We start from the raw sequence: 17454 nt of genomic DNA on the forward strand, positions 1-17454 counted from the left end.
CGATCCCGGGTCTCCAGGATCACGCCCTGGACTGAAGGTGGCACCAAACCGCTGAGCCACCTGGGCTGCCCCCATGCATCTTTTCCATTAGGCATGATGGCACCTGTAGGACTTTTGTACAGGTGCGTATATAATTTGTCGTAACAAATTACCACAACCTGGGTAGCTCGAAACATTTATTCTTTCACTGTCTGAAAAGTCAGATGTCCAAAATCAAGGTGTAAGCAGAGTCACACACACCCGCAAAGACTCCGGAAGGGCATCCTTCCTTGCCCCTTCCCTCTTCTGGTGGTTCCAGGTGTACCTTGGCATATGGCTGCATCAATCCAATCTCTGCCTCTGTGGTCACCTGGTCTTCTCTTCTGTGTGTCATTTCTCTTCTTTGTCTTTACAAGAATGCTTGTCACTAGGTTTGGGTCGACCCAGCTAATCCAAGATGAGTTTTTCATCTCAGGATGTTTAATTTAATTACATTTTTTCCCCAAATTAGGTCATATTTGCACATTCCAGGGGTTAGGCCTTGGAAATATCTTTATTGGGGGCCACCATTCAACACACTGCAGCATTCATATAAATAAGCTCTCAGAAACACCACATATCCTCAGTGTAGATATAGTAAACTCCATATTTGCATTTCCCAGGGTGTGTGTATTGTACCCAGTTTTGAGGAGTTATTTTCCAAATGAGTCTCATGGTGGAATGATTCTGGCAATTTGCTAATTTGGTATAACAAACTTAAACAGTAAGAAGGTTTTTCTATTTTGTTTTGTTTCCTTGTTTGCTTAGGAAAAGGACTCTTTAGAACCTTTAAGCAACTGATGGGCATCATGGCTTTTCAGAAATGGGATTCAGAGCATGGCATTTCCCAGGTGAGTATGTTTGGAATGATTATATTTTGTTTGGGTTTCCCAGAAAGCAGGATTTAAGACAAATTTTAAGTGCAAGCTTTCTACTGGGGACTTTACTCAGGGAGTCAAGAGTGATGGGTAGGACACATCAAAGACCAAGGGAGAGGCAGCCAAGAGTCTGGCTGCTTCCCAGGCTGTTAGCAGCCTGATCTCACAGAGCAGCTCAAAAAGCTGGGTGAAATGTGTCTGGGGGCTCTCTACTAGGGGAAGGAAGGAGACAGTAGTCATCCTCTGGTTCCCTCCATAATTAGTTCACTTTCCCCACACATGCAGTCTCTATACCTAGGTCTAAGCACCTACCTAGCAGATCCTTACCTGCCTTTGAGTAAGAACAGCATGAGCACCTGCAGGAAGCAGGTCAGAACCCACCCAAAAGTAGTCCTACCACAGTCACTGGATTAGGAGACCCCTGAGACCCTATGAATCTGAAGCTGTGCTCAAGGAGTATATGAAATGCGCCTGGGCCCATTAGTTCAGGGAACATCCCATGAAACAAGTGCTCCATGAAAGACTCTTTGAGAAACCAACTCATTATTAAATTACTATGAAATGTTATTTCATTAACAAACTTGCATTAATCCAATTTATGCATTCTGGTATCACCGTATACTCACTCAATTCTATACTTCAGAGACAATCTCATTAGTCTAACTTGACATATGTTACTAGGCCTTTTAAAATTTTAACTCAGGAGAAAGTTCATTCTTGGGAGAACTACTTATACATATTGGTAATAACATTATATTCTTGGTGCTGATTTAACTTCATTTGTATTAATATCTTCAGACTGTATGCTATGGAAATGGGAAAGTTACTTAGGGTAGGAAATACTTCTATTCCTGTTCATCTGGATGATGCAGTAAATACTATCTTCCCAACAGAGAAGGGAACAATAATACACAGCAGTCTCTTATCTACTGAGTGGGAGAGAAAAAGAGGAAAAGAAAGAGCATTGTCTGGTCCAAATTTGGGGACAGTTACATTAAACAGAAGAATCAGTAAATGAAAATGTATTCCTGGAACACCTGGGTGGCTCAGTCAGTTAAGTATCCAACTCTTGATTTCAGCTCAGGCCATGATCTCAGTTATGAGATTGAGCCTGTATTGGACTCCATGCTTGACATGGAGTCTGCTTGAGATTCTTTTTCTCCCTCTCCTTCTGCCTCTGCCTTCTCTCTGAAAAATAAATAAGTAACATCTTAAAAAGAAAAAAAGAAAATGTATTCCTTTGCAGTGATTGTAATTGACTGATGTTGAAGGTGAAAGGAGAGTAGTGAAGGAGAATATGGCAGAAGAGAATATTAATTGTTCTTGGTGATGAGGGATATATGGTCACATTTTCAAGAAAGGATTCAGACATTGCAGAGAAGCTGGTTTTCAAGATACCTGCTCTGCTTGCAGAAGTCTGTTTAATTGGCGTGGAGGAACCATGAATCTCAGCAAGCCCACATCCTCTCCATGGCAGGCACGCAGGAAGCATATGCTCCCAACAAAGCCAACAAAGTAAGAATTATCAGGAAATTCAGAGCTGACAGTTTTAGTTCAATCTGGCTTTCATATTGCCATCAGTGAAACAAGTTAGAACCATAGATGTAGAGAGGGGAGGAGGTAGAGGGGCTGGTGAAGGGTAGGACAAGATTTTTACTTTTTAAGAATCTAGAAATGTTCATTTCTAAAGTTCATAGTAGAAGAAAAAGACCACAGGCTTTGTAGCCAGTGACTTAAACTCAATTTCTGGATCCCCCTGGCTTATGAGCTATGGGGGCCTTGGGATAGTTAGCTTCTCAGCCCCAGTTTACTAGTCTGTAAAATGGAGAGAATAATATTATGTCCCTTAATAGCAAATAACGGAAAACTCTACTCAACTTAATTTAAATAATACAGGGCATTTCCAGGCAAAATGGCTCCTGGCACTCCTCCAAATACGTAGCATAATAATGGATAAGAAGACATAGTTGGGGCTCAGAACACAAATAAATGTACAATGGAAAAATAATACAATGTGTCTCATGTCCTGAGGGATGCAGCCTTGGCTAGAAGTCTGTCCTAGGAAACATTATTACATGGAAAAGAAAAAAAAAAGAATAGAAAAAAGGATCTAGAGATCAGTTCATTGCCTGGCACTTGGACCTGGGTGAGACTTGAGGCTACACATATTTATGACAGAGGAGAAAGGATGAAAGTGCAGCCTCTTGACCAGGATTTCAATCAATTCACCCTCACTTCGTGGTTAAATCCATAATATATGACAGTGTGGAATTAGGGCCTATGGTGCTAGGGAGAGGAAATACAGAAGTGTGAAATGGTATGCATCTACCAATGTAGCCTCAAAATACAAAAAGCAAAAGATGATAGAATTATAAGGAAAATTGGGAAGCCCCAGTGGCCCAGTGGTTTAGCACCACCTTCAGTCCAGGGCATGATCCTGGAGACCTGGGATCGAGTCCCGCATCAGGCTCCCTGCATGGAGCCTCCTCCTCCCTCTGCCTGTGTGTCTCTGCCTCTCTCTCTCCCTCTCTCTCTCTCTCACTCTGTGTTTCTTATGAATAAGTAAATAAAATCTTTTAAAAAAAGAATTATAAGGAAAAACTGATTAATTGTTTAAAACCCTGAGATATTCTAATATGTCAGAAATGATTGGTTGAACTGACCCCTAGTCAGTAAGAATAAAGAAAATAGGAAGAGAAGATAAAGCTTTGTTCTAACAAATATAAAGACAATTCTACAACTCTCAAATGCAAATATATCTTATTTCTAAGTACACATAGGGTGATTATAGAAGTTTACTATGTATAGGTCACAAAAATATTATCTCCAGATTTCAAATAACCATCATCATATCTACCATGGTTTTCCAATGAAAGGGAATTAAAAGAGACATAAAAAAAAGAGAATAAAAATGAACAAACATACATTGGGAAACTAGAAATGTACTTCCAAATAATCCATGGTATATTAGTTTCCTATGACTGCTATAACAAATTGCCACAAACTTGGTAGCTTAACACTATAGAAATACATTTTCTTACAGTTCTGAAGACCAGAAGTCTGAAATCAGTATTACAGGCTGAAATCAGTGTTTCCAGGGCCATGCTCCTTTTGAAAACTCTAGGGGAGAATTCATTCCTCACATCTTCCGGTTTCTGGTGTCTCCAGAATTTGTAAGGCTTATGGCTCCATCCCTCTAATTTCTACCTCTGTGGTCATATGCCTCCTTCTCCTCCTCTGTCTGTAATGGAATCTCTCTCTGCCCCTATCCTATAAGGATACATGTGATTGCATTTTGGACCCACCCAAATATCCAGAATAATGTCTCCATATCAAGATCCTTAAGTTAGTCATACTTGCAAAGTATGCAATAAAGTAATATTCCCAGGTTCTAGACATTATACATGGGTATATTATGAAGAGGGGTGGGGTGAGTATTACTCAGCCTACCACATGAGTGAATGAGAGAAATCACAGTGACAACTGAAAGGCAATGCAAGTCACATATATCAAGCCTTGTAAAATGCAGCAAAAATCATACCTAGAGGTAAATTTGTAGCCTGAAATGCAAATACATTAAAAAAAAAAGAACATTTAAAATAAACTATTTGATTCAATGCAAGACATTGAATCAGGAATCAAAACAGTAGGCCCCCCCCGCCCCCCCGCCCCAAGCAACCTAGTTTTATTGGCACGTTTTTGCAAACTTCAAGGGAGAAATATTCCCTATGTTATACAAACCATTTATGAGTCCAAATCCAAAAAGTCAGCTACCCACATAATTTTATCAGGCTAATAAAACTCTGATGTGGAATTGAGACAGAACAGTACAATTATAGACCAATATTACTTATAATCAATGAATGCAAAAATCCTAACTAAAATACAGTAAACTAAAAAAAAAATAAAGAAAAAAAAATACAGTAAACTGAATTCAATAATGATTTAAAAATATATAGGGACAAAGTAAGGTTTATTCCAGTAATTATAAGGTTAGCTCAATACTAGAAAATCTCTGAGGGTGGCTGGATGGCTTAGTCGATTAAGCATACAACTCTGGATGTCAGCTGAGGTCGTGATCTCAGGGTCATGAGATTGAACCCCATGTAGGGCTCCATGCTGGGCCTGGAGCCTGCTTAAGAGACTCTCCTTCCCCTTGCTCCTGCACATGTGCTCTCTCTCTCTCTCTAAGAAAAAAAGAAAGAAAGAAAAAGAAAATCTCTTGATGCAATACATATCATTAACAGTTTAAAGAAGAAAAATCATATGATCATCTCAACAGAAAGCCTAAGGTAGCCTAAGGTTCCACATTCATAATTAATTCATAATTAAGAAACTAAAAACACTTAGCAAAGTAGGACTGGAAGGAAGCCTCCTTAACTTGATAAATGGTATCCATCAAACACTGATAATAAGCATTATATTTACTAATGAGATTTTTGAAGTTTACCTGCTAGATCAAGAAGAAGGTTTGCCTGTATTCACTGTTATTTTTATTTTTATTTTTTTTGGCATGTTCAGGTTTGGTGGTTTATACTAATTTGCCATTTTTTAAATAGTGTTAGGTTTGCACATGTGGGTGGTAATAGTATAGTAGCATGGCCTAGAGTAGGCTGCCGGTTTTCTACAAAATCCATGCACCTCTTTCTCCATAGTTGGAGAGTCTTAGGTAGGCATGTGGCAGTGTAGCCAGCCTGTGGTTCCTCACTTCCTGTGAAGTGCTGTGTGGCTGTATGCCTAGGTTCTCACAAGTGGAATGTAAGAAGAAGGCATGTGTACTACGTAGGGGTCTGCATTTGAAGACATGAGCATATCTGTTCCAAACTCTCTTTCCTCTCCACTAGCTGGCACTTGGAAGTGGCATGCATGATATAGCTTCAAGCATGCAGGTGGGGACAGTCCTAGGGATGAAGAAGTTACAGGAAGGAGGGGAGTAGGAAGAAGGACCTTGTGGAACAGTGCTACCCCTGCCTGGGCTGCTGGTGTAGGGGTAAGTGACAAAGAAATAAAGCTGTGAATTCTTGAAACTGCTGAAGCTTTGTGTCTCTTTGTTACAGCAGCCCTGCCATACCCACACCGTGAAATAACAAATACCTGTCATTGTGGCAGTTGAGGACATTGGACTAAATGGTGCTGCAAATAAGCTTCAACAGCATCTGATGTCTTAAGAAATATGCAAAAAGAAATAGGCCGGGATCCCCGGGTGGCGCAGCGGTTTGGCGCCTGCCTTTGGCCCAGGGTGTGATCCTGGAGACCCGGGATCGAATCCCAAGTCGGGCTCCCGGTGCATGGAGCCTGCTTCTCCCTCTGCCTATGTCTCTGCCTCTCTTTCTCTCTCTGTGACTATCATAAATAAATAAAACTTAAAAAAAAAAAAAAAGAAATAGGCCTTTTTTAAGATGCTGGGTTGCAGATACCCTGATATTTGCTATATAATTTTTCACTCTTTTCTAATGAAGTTAGAGTGAACGACAAAAAAAAAAAAATGATAAAGGGAATTTACTGGCTACAGATACATCTGACTTTAGGATAATCTCAATTCTGCTGCTTAGTAATATGGCCAAGAATTGTTTCATTTTTGACTTTGTTCTGCCTTACTCTGGATTTTGGTAGCTCCTTAAAATGCCCTTCCTGATTGCAAGATAGCATTTTCTGGAATTCATAAGCCTTCTTCATTCCAAACAGAGACTATCTTTGCCTCCAAGTTGGTAAAACATTCCTTCATAAAACACTAAAAGAGCTTTTATTCTTTGCCAAGGATTCATGACACAGAAATGACTTAGACATGAGTCCCTACTGGAAAAGCTCAGTCATTGCCCTAGACATCCACAAATTATTTGTTTTTCTTCCTGCATCAAGTTTTTTTTTTTAAAATCCTCATATTCTGCAAATGGTGGTATGTATAGAACTGGCACCCATTGTACTTTACATGGTCTCCTTGTCCATGAACATGAGATGTTCACATCTTCTTCCCAGTTTTATTGAGATATAATTGACATACAGCACTGCACAGGTTTAAGGTGTCCAGCATGATGACTTGACATATGAATATTGCAAAACTGATTACCACAGCAAATTTAGTTAACAAACATCACTTCATATAGTTAAAAAATATTCTTGTTTTCCTCGTGATGAGAACCCTTAAGATGTCCTCTCTTGGTAACTTCCATTTTTTTTTTCTAAAAGATTTTATTTATTTATTCATGAGAGGCAGAGAGAGAGAGAGAGAGAGAGGCAGAGACACAGGCAGAGGGAGAAGCAGGTTCCGTGCAGGGAGCCCGACGTGGGACTCGATCCCAGGTCTCCAGGATCACACCCTGGGCTGAAGGTGGTGCTAAACCGCTGAGCCGCCTGGGCTGCCCTCTTTGGTAACTTTCAAATATACCATGGAGTATATTAGCCATGGTCATCATATTGTACTTACATCCCCACTATTTATTTATCTTCTAGCTTAAGATTTGTTCCTTTTGATCGCCTTCATCCATTTCCTTCAAAACCATTCTTTGCTTCTGGTTACCACAAGTATTTTTATACCCAACATCAAGCTACCTCAATAAGGCAAATACTAATAGAACTCTTTATTCATTCCCTCTGCTTTGAAACCCTTTCACTTCTTTTTCATTAGGAAAGCTTTAATGCTTTCTCCTAAGTCCCTTAGGACATCTTTATAAGGAGTAACAGGAAATGAGGTCCATGGCAAAGTTAGTGACTGGGATAACTTCTCCCTAGCTACAATGTCATTGCTTAAGAGTTAGACTTCCTGGATGTCAACTCCAAGCAAGTTCATTGTTCCCTTTTTTTGTGTTGCTATAAAGCTCTGTCTAGACAACAGTATAATACTTAGCTGTATATAAACAACTATAACATGGCATGATTTCTCTTATACTGTTTCTTGAGGATAAGAACTGCCAATTATTTGCTTTTGAGTATCAGTCTTCTGGATCATAAAAGAGACTTATGGGAGAGAATGCTGATTGCCTATCTAATTTCTTCATCCTCAACAACAGACTTGTGTTGGAAATGTCATTATGCTTAGTTAAAAAATTGTTTCCCATCATCCCTTCCATATAATAGTGGTCAATGTGCAAGTGGATATTTTTGGATAGGACATCCAGAAAAATTCTTTTTAAAAAGGGGCTTATTCAACTGGGAGGAAAGTGCCCCTCTTCTCCTCTTCCCTTCTTTTATCTTTCTGGTTGAAGTTCTAGCAGCCACCTTGTGACCATGAGTCAACTTTGAAGATATAAGGCATGTGCTAAGGGTGGCGAGCAGAAAGAGAGCAAAAATACAGAAAGGAAGGATAATCATATGGACATTATTATACTGCCAGGCTGTCTATCTATGGTTTTTTTAAAAAAAGATATATTTATTTGAAAGAGAGAGAGAATACATGTGTGAGTTGGGGAAAGGAAAGAGGGAGAGGAAGAGAAATCTTCAAGCAGACTCTCCACTGAGCATAGAGCCTGATGTGGGGTTCAATCCCAGGACCCTGAGATCATGACCTGAGGCAAAACCAAGAGTCGGACGCCTAACCGACTGAGCCACCCAGGCACCCTTACCCTTGGATTTTTTTAATGTGAGAGAAAAAACACACATTTATAATTTTTAAGCCTTTATCATTTTTAAGTCATTGTCACGTTAGGTTTATATTACTAGTAGCTGAACTTCATCCTAACTGATATAATGCTTGATAAAAGTTTACAACTAAAGTAAAGAAGTATAATGTCCAGGACACTTATTAGTACAGGCAACCTAAGCCAAAGGTAGCAAATCATCAGGCTGCAGGCTGAATCCAAAAACACATCAGGTTTATTTTTGTTTTAACCGCATTAACTGCCAACATCAGAGAGCTGGGGGAGCTTCATATAAACACTTGGATTTCTTCTTCTTTAAAATCAAGAAGGTTTAGCAAGAAGGAGGGCCCATACTCCTGCCCCACATCAGTTGATGAATGGTGGCTGTCCCATTGGTGAGGGGCCAAGAGTCTTCATGTCATCTGTACCTTCACCCACCCAGCTCCTCTTGTCCATGAGAGCTGCCCAGCCCTTTCAGGCAATTATTAAGTGTGTGGCCCCAGATCTGAGGAAATGTCGTTCCAAGCTAGATTTTTAGCCTTATTTTTTCAGATTGTTTAATCTGCTCTGATCAAAGGCATCCTGTATCATTAGGCACCTTTACTTTACATAAACAGAGCCTACATGAAGCCTTGCAGTGGGCAATCCTTCTGTGATGCAGATGAAGAGCCAGGATTATATTTGATAAATCACATCACATCTAGTGCTCACATTAACTAGATCAGTGCAAAGCTAATTGTGAAGAATGATCTATCAATCTATCTGTCATTTATCTATTGACTTCTTTTTTTTTAATAGAAGAACAAAGAAGATAAGTGGAAAAAAGGGAAGGGACAGAGGAGGGGAGGTGAAGAAGAAGAAGAAGAAGAAGAAGAAGAAGAAGAAATAGAGGAAGCAGTCACCAGAAGGTAACTAACCAGGTAGAGAGGGGACCCTAAACCAGGTCACAGAAGATCTGTCAGAGGCCCTTCTGATGGTTAGGCCAAGAGGAAGGAAAAGTACACAGAACACAAGCAGCCATCCCCAAACAGCTGCATCCGTCTGAAGTGAGCTGAGGCACCTCTAGGGACCCTTCCACAGGTGTTTTATTGAATATGTGTCAAGTACTTACGTAGATGATGAACTAGATCAATGAACAGATATGAGCCACTCTGTTCATGTCTAGCTTAAGGCCTCAGAGACAGAAGTGACAATAATCTCACCTGCACGTACAGTTGTGATGTCTGATGGGGTTCAACATATTCTCTATGAATCTGAGGTAGAATCTTAGAGAAATGATTTTGTTGCAGTCTGAACCACCTGGCAATGCAGTTGGTCCTCGGAGCTTAAATATCAGAATCTAGACAAAGCCAAGAATGCTGTAGGTAAATGCAAATTTGGATTCAGGGATTGAGACAGCCAATTTTTGTCAACACTACCAACCTTGAAACCCAATCATGTCTTGTTTTCTGCCTCCCCTTTTGCAATATCCCCTTTCTTCATAGAACTCTCTAGAATCATTGAGAGTTGACTCCATAATGTAAGAGACCAAGCAGCAAGTAAAAGATTTTCCATGTAGCCTTTCAATGGAATAACCAAAATGACCTTTTAGCTGTTTGCCTCTCTCCATGCATTTCTCATCACTTTCTTGGTCTTTGGATAAAAAAAATGTATTTTAAGAAATGTGTATTTAAGACACGGGTACTGGAAGAAAGGGTATGGAGTATATGAAAGCTCAATGCAATAACTCTTCAGGCACACATGTTTAAAACAGTGTGACAGTCACATCTGAGCCATCCAGCATGTTGCTGCAGTGAACACAACAGAAACAAAGAATCAGAGAGGGCAGAAACCCCATTTAAGGTCAAAAGTGGCAAAGAGAAGATATTTTAGGATAAAAAACAAATATCCAGTCTTCTGTGCATCTTTGCACGACTTACTATTTCAGCAACAGTGGGAAAGTTTTAAACTACTTATGTGGGGATCTTTGGTCAGTAATGAACTTCATGTTCACAGGGGAAATCTTTTTTCTCAACCTGAGGCCTTATGACCTAAGTCATGATAACTCTTTTTTTTTTTTTTTTTAAGCAAGGTCAGTTTCAAAAGCATATGGGATTTGATCTGTGTTTCTTTAAAACATGGGACATACACCAAATCCAGAATTTTATATTTCTCCTTAATAATCTGACATGAAAACTAAATGCATAAAACGTTTGGCCTTGTAAAGGCCAATCTCTTTTGAGTTATGGATGAGGAAAAAGAATTTTAAAAAACCCTGAAACACAGCAAAGAAAAAAATTTCCTCCCCACAGTCTCATTTTTCAAAGTGCTGAAATTTCCAAACAGTTTGATGATTTATCTACAAGCTTTCTCCCTAACAAAGGTTTTTCTTCTAGCTTGAAACCGAACCCGAAGAATTCCAGGCTTAAAAAGATCATTGTCTCCCTGTCCCTCTCTTTGTGCATGAGTGTATGTGTGCTTGTGTACGTGAGTGTGTTTGTGTGAGTGTGTGTGTGTGTGTGTGTGTGTGTGCGTGTGTTGCCATCAAAGACGGGTCAATGGTACTCTCCTTATGATTAAGTGACACTATTTTGGACAGCAATCTTGCCATTTTGGTAAGACCTGTACTGGGGCTCAGCACATCACTTGAACAAAGAGGATCCATCTGCCTTGGGCTTAGTCCAAACTCCCCATCAATGACAATGGTCTACTTGAGTCCTTGCCTCTTCTTGGTCCTATTGAATTTCTCCACACAAGAGACAGGTAGTACAAATCAGAGAAGAAAGAACCCTTATGGGAGCTGGGAATTCTTCCTTATTGCAAACCCAGTGGGAAGCCACAGTCCCAGGCCAGTGCTAGAGAGAGGTTTTACCTGGTTCTCCCAGGCCAAGCAGCAAGACAATGCCTCTCATTTCAATAAATCATTCCTTTGCCCTTCTCAAGGGGGAAAGGAATTTTACATTTGTATGTGTTTCAGGTCTTCCAGACAAAAGCTGGACCTGGTAGGAGAAGGACATATTTTGGGAGGCTCCTGTGAACTCTTTGGTGCCACAAGTACTCTTTAGGAAATGATTGTTTCCTGGACAGTAGCCAAAGGCACAGCTTCCAAGTGATGGACAGCTCCCAAGGGTGGAAGTTGGGGCAAGGACAAACTGAGAGAACTAGATGACTGTGCATCTGGGGAGACTGAGTCACGCAGGGTCAGAGCATGTGAGGGGGGAACAGAAAGAATGCTTTTCTGGGAAAGAGTCTGAATTTGAGGTATTTGACTTCTATGGGCGAGATCTTTGCTCCATCCTGTGATAAGAAAGGAGTGGTGTGTTTACAAGTACATACATGCTTAACATATTTTTTGAGGATTTATATGCTTTACTCTCCTTAAATGCTATAATTTAGATTTAAATTCAGAAAATTAAAAGGAAATGTCTGACAGTGCTGTGTCAAAATTTTTCAGATTCCTGCTATTATGGAAGCTGATTTCCTGTGATGAAAAAAATGTCATTTCAGCGGAGCTCTGAGAACTTTTGGAATGTGTGCACCAGGTCTGAAAATGCAGAGTGGACTATGACACAGAAAGAAAGACATGTGTACATGCTTTTGCAAGAGCAAGGAGTGGATGAAATTAGTTTCCTCTAGCAATACCTCATGATTGAAATATCCAAAGATCTCAAGGAAAATTTAAAAAATCAGAACAGTTGAAGAAATAGATGAAGGGAAGAAACTATTTCTTTCCCCAGCTCCCCTGTCCCTCATGCAGGGCTTTTGCACCAGTTCCCAGAGTTTCCCTATTGGAAGATGATTTAATAACACTCCTCCCTGTGTCAATGTATTTCACTGTAATCTCTCACCACCTAAACTAATTGCTTGCACTTGAACCTTTGTCCCAGCACCAGCTGCCAGAGAGACTCAGAGTAAAACACATGTATTCTGGGCACTGAAATGTTGGTACGAACAAGCATGTAAGGGCCATGCTGCCCAGGGTCTCTTGTCTGACAACAGCTGACATAGTTCCACATCATCTTCACAAATAACAGTAACCTGGCTTTCTGAGCATAAGCTGATCTAGATACTAGAATTTAGCTTGAGCATAAACACATGGACAAGAATATGATTTTGTGAAGCAGGGAGGTCAAAATGAGAATTTCTTTTCACTAAGGAGTTGGTGAGAAGAGCCATGAGGCTGAGTGAGCCACCTTTGCACCTGCCACGAGAATGTGTGGATTACTATGCCTCTTGTTTTATGCTGTGCTGCCTTCCTCTTCGGAGTGTCTCACATGTTCTTACCCTGCTCTGGGGTTTTTCATTCCTTGTTTCAGGATCTGCAACAACTCTCATCACTCCTGGTGGCAGTTATTGATGTTACCAGCTGCAGGTACCCACAGCCCACTTGATGGGCAACCCACTCACCACCCCTCCCAAAGCCATCTCTAGGAAGGTGAGGTTCTTGCTGAGGGCACTGAAGACTCCCTGAACCATTGCTCAAAACCAAGTGAAAGATGGGATGAAGCAGCCAGGAGAAAACCTACCCCTGAGAGGCAGAGACTAATTTCCCAATTGCTGATACCAGTCATCCTTGCAATGAGTGCCACAAGAAGGTACCATAGGCATTGACCAGAGACGAAAAGCAACTGCATCTTTTCAGGAAAAAAAAAATGTGGTTATTTCAGGGATAGCAAATCAATCAGCAGTTGTTGCCATTTTTGGATATCCACTTTGTGCCAGGAACCATACTAGGTATTTTCTTATGTTGTCTCTAACCCATGTGTCTCCCAACACCAACACTGAAAGAAGAGTCTCGCCTCCCTCCTACCCTCCCTCCCCTCCTCCTCTCTCTCTCTCTCCTTCCTTCCTCCTTCTTCCTATTCTCCTCCTCCTTTCCTCCCCCTCATCCTCCTTCTTCTCCAGCCAGTCAGCCTGCATGCCTTCCTTCTTTTCTTTCCTTCCTTTCTTTCTTCCTTCCTTCCTTTACAGCAGAGATCACCAAGCTGCTGAGAAGTTAGGTTATTTGATCAAGGTCACAGCTACACTACAACAAAACTGTGATTTGAGCCCAGATTTGTCTGATTCCAAAATCCATTCTCTCTTGTACTCCTTGAAAGATATAAAGTTTTGTAGCTTTAAAAAAATATATATATATATATGCCTGGAAAATGCTTTTAAGAAGATGGCCATCTCAGCAGAGGCTTTTCTAAATTAGAAAGAGAGGAATTCTCAAAGGATTGTTTATGAAAACACAAATCACTTGCATTTCTGCATTTGAACTTCTGGGTAATGAATTACAATAGTTATTGAGGACTTACTGCAACAAGTAAAGTTTAAAATATATTTTCTCTTCTTTTCCGGACCACTTATAAATTCACCCACTACACAAGTATTTATTGGACACATATTCTCGTAACAATTGATTGTTTATTATCTTGCATCTGAAAAACTCCGAGTTGAACCTTCGACAAAGTATTTGAAACAGAAGTAGTCATTTCTGAAAGAAACAGAACTTCAAAAGCATATCGCCACCCGAGAAGGACTTGGCTGGGTAGTTCATTTCTTGCTATCACCGGTTGGACGAGAAGGCCCAACTCAGAGCTGTTGGAATCAGTTTCAAGGTTTCCAGTTACTATTATTCGCTTTCCTTTATTGAGTCACCATCGACAGGATAGCCAGAAAGATAGATAGCTCACAGGTATCTAGGCACTATTCAGTCATTTATATTTTAAAACTGAGTCCAGTCCAGTTTAAATTCTGAAACTCAGAGTTTCCTTCCAATTAGTACCAACAAGACTTGAAATCAGCTTGTGGCAGAAAAAGGCTTCTATGTCTCTGTCTTTCTCTGTCCCCCTCTTCTTTCTCCCTTTCCCTGTTGTTCTCTCCCTCCCTCTCTTCCTGCATCTCCTTCTCTCAGCTCTGTGGTCCCTCAACACTGACCCCACCAAGAGAGTTTCTGCTTTCATCTTTTGCCTCCTCCCTCCCTCCTCTGATCTGTCTGCAAAAGCAGTACCCGGATCTCTTTCCTGAGGCTCTGAGACTCTAGGCTGAATGACAGAAAGGATTGCAGGGGAGGCAAATGAATAAACAAAACAAAGTAGACCACTTGGAACAAAGAGTCAGTGGAAGGTATTTCAAAACCACAGTACCCATTGCACTTATTTTTTCCATGTCCTTTCTCTTACCCTTAAATTTCAGGAGGGGTTCTGGGTTTTTCACCACACTCCCCCAGCAAAGTGCCTAATGTAAAGTAGGCCCTCAATGAACGTTTGTTGAATGAATAAAATTCAGTGTGGACATATCAGTGCAGTCCTGGATCTTGATGGAAGTGTATGACAAAGGGGAAAAAGACAAATGAATGGGACAGAATGTCCTGGCTTCAGTGACTAGGTACTGAGCATGAGTAATACACCAGGCACTGCTGCTTGCGTTCAGCTAGACCTACTGAAGAATAAGAGATGTTCTGTGTCCTGAATTCTCATAGACTAGTGGAAAGACAGCATAATGAGTTGTAGTGTTGTTGTTTAACTTGTCCAAATTCTACAATAGAGATACCACAAAGTTGTAATAAATGAGATGGAGACATGCAGGTACTAGACTTTGTAACCAAGAGTTGAAATTCTCTTTCTCCAGAGACGAATGCCCCCTGGGAAATACAAGGAGGAAGCCTTGTCCCTAGTCACAGTGAAGGTGAGGAAAATTATTGACAGTATTGTCTTCAGCATCCACATGGAAAGAACTAATGTGATGTGCAGTTTTCTTCATCTAGAAAACTCTATCCAATAGCTGGACTTCTAACAATTTGCAAAGTTGCTATAAAATGCCCTGTGCACATTAAGAAATACTGTATAAAACACATCACAAAACGTTTCACTATTGGGTAATATATGGTGATAGCTTTCATTGGAATAATTTGATGGGAGGGGGAGAGGATTTAGGTTGGAATTAATAAAATCAAGCAGTTCTTCTTCAATTCACTGCTTACTCTATACCAATTGATGTTTTGCTGAGGAAGGAAGAAGTATTATAATAGAAATAGTACTACTTGACAAGTCCTATACCTCACAGAACTGCTATGAACATGTTCCAATACTCGGACTTATTTTCCAGTAAGACTTGGAGTCTAAATGCTTTCTCTCTTTTAAGACTGGGCAAGAAAATGGAAATAAAAGTGAAGTGTCAGCATAAAAGATACACAGGCCAATGTGGCCCAATATAGTAGCTAATAGCCATGTGTAACTATTGAGCACTTGAAATGTGGCTCACCCAAACTGAGATGTGCGGTAAGTGTAAAACCACACTGGGTTTCACAGACAACTCCACACACACACAAAAAGGAAAAATACCTCATTAATAATTTTCAATATCTATGACATGTTGAAATGATAGTATTTTGGATATCTTGGGTTAAATCAATATCATTAAATGAAATTTCACCCATTAATTTCACATGTGTCTTTTTCCTTTTTTAAATGTGGCTACCAGAAAATATAAAGTTATATATATGTAGTTTGTACTATTATCTAGTTTTCAGCACTACTTCAGGTTGTGATATAGGGCTTATTCTCTCTCTCTCTCTCTCTCTCTCCTCTCTCTCTCTATTTTTTTAAACCAGGAATTGGGCAAGATTTCTATTCAGAGCAACTGACCTGTTTTAAAAGAAAATCACAACCATGTGGGAATATGAAAGACACTTAATTCAGTTTTATGTTTTGTTTTTGAAAGACAAAGGTATCTAAAATGTCATGCTAAACCAATTTTAAAATTAAGAACAGAGATCATAAATGTCTTTTTGTTGTTGTTGTTGAGTAAAGACTCAAAATCCACTTCAATTCATGTGATGGCCGAGGAGAAGTAGGAACACAAAATGGCAGGAGAGGGAGGCAGGCCACTGGGGTGGAAGAAACTCGTCCTTCCCTCAGAGTATTAATTTCATGCTCATACTCCTAAGAATCCTGAAAGAGAAAGGTATGCCTAGAACACAAATACCTTCTTGGGCCATGTGCCGATTATCCATGCTAATCATGGTTATTCAGCTGAATTACCCCAAATTACATACAAGGGACGCACCCGAGTGTCCTCTGGATTTCTCCTTTGTGGTATAGCCACTCTCCGGGGATGACCAAAGATTCCCTCCCTAGAGCATACAATGGGCTTTTCCAGTCGGGAACTAGGGTGCTGCTGGGTGAGAAGGAATAGCTGCAGGATGGGATTGGCTCTGATGGTCTCCAGTTGCAGCCACTTCCACAAAAAGCTAGAACTGTAGAATCGTAGAATTGAAACACCAATCTGATCTCCTGGCTGCATTTGCCCAGGGAAGAGCATGAGAAGGAAGGTGTCATGATCCCTGGCCTTGGAAAGAGGCCTCCTCAGGGAGGATGACTACTCAGGCACTCAGAGCTAAGGACACAAAGCCATGGGGGTAGGCCTCTCAGTGCAGGTTTTCTTCTCCCATCCGCAGGCTCAGTAGCCGGGCTCAGGGCTGATGCTGAGAGCTGCCAGTTGTCCCCTCGTGTCCCTGTTGTCAGACTTTGCCAGCCCATCACCACAGGATCCAGAAGCAATCGATCAAAGCTCTTGTCCGAGGCCTTGGGCACTGGTTTCCACTCCCACTGCCAACCTAGAGGCCACAAAATGAATTCCAAAGCATCTGCTTGATTTCAACACTGTTATTGCTGCTATATATAAACAATGTTTTAATTTTAGGTATTCTACAAAGCAAAATAAAACAAACAACCGCAAAAACAAATAAAGAGATCATTGACTTTGAGATGAAATTGATCCACATGGTTTTATTTTAGTTCAAACGTCATTTTTCACAGCTGGAAATGCCACATTACCAAGGGGCTGGGTAACTTTTCCGAGCCTCGTCACCGCCTGGGATCAAACACGTTCTTCGTGAGGGCCCTCGACTCTCTCTATCCTCCCCAGTTGCTCCACAGGCCCTCCAAGGGGGTTTGGGCAGGGCGAGAGTGTGGGCACTCTGGAGGCCTCGGTCCTATCTGTGAGCATCTTTGATCGCC

General features: G+C 40.7%; 1 long non-coding RNA gene across 1 annotated transcript in view; it reads left to right on the forward strand.

The window, feature by feature from the left end:
* Positions 1-15946, forward strand: part of LOC144317784 (uncharacterized) — a 70701-nt gene extending 54755 nt beyond the window's left edge. Inside the window, exons 2-3 of the long non-coding RNA XR_013383744.1 lie at positions 787-869; positions 11904-15946. This is a non-coding gene — a long non-coding RNA (uncharacterized LOC144317784). The remainder of the gene's footprint in view (positions 1-786; positions 870-11903) is intronic.
* Positions 15947-17454: the final 1508 nt, after the last annotated feature.

Source organism: Canis aureus, chromosome 1 (genome assembly GCF_053574225.1).
Source record: "Canis aureus isolate CA01 chromosome 1, VMU_Caureus_v.1.0, whole genome shotgun sequence".
NCBI lineage: Eukaryota > Metazoa > Chordata > Mammalia > Carnivora > Canidae > Canis > Canis aureus.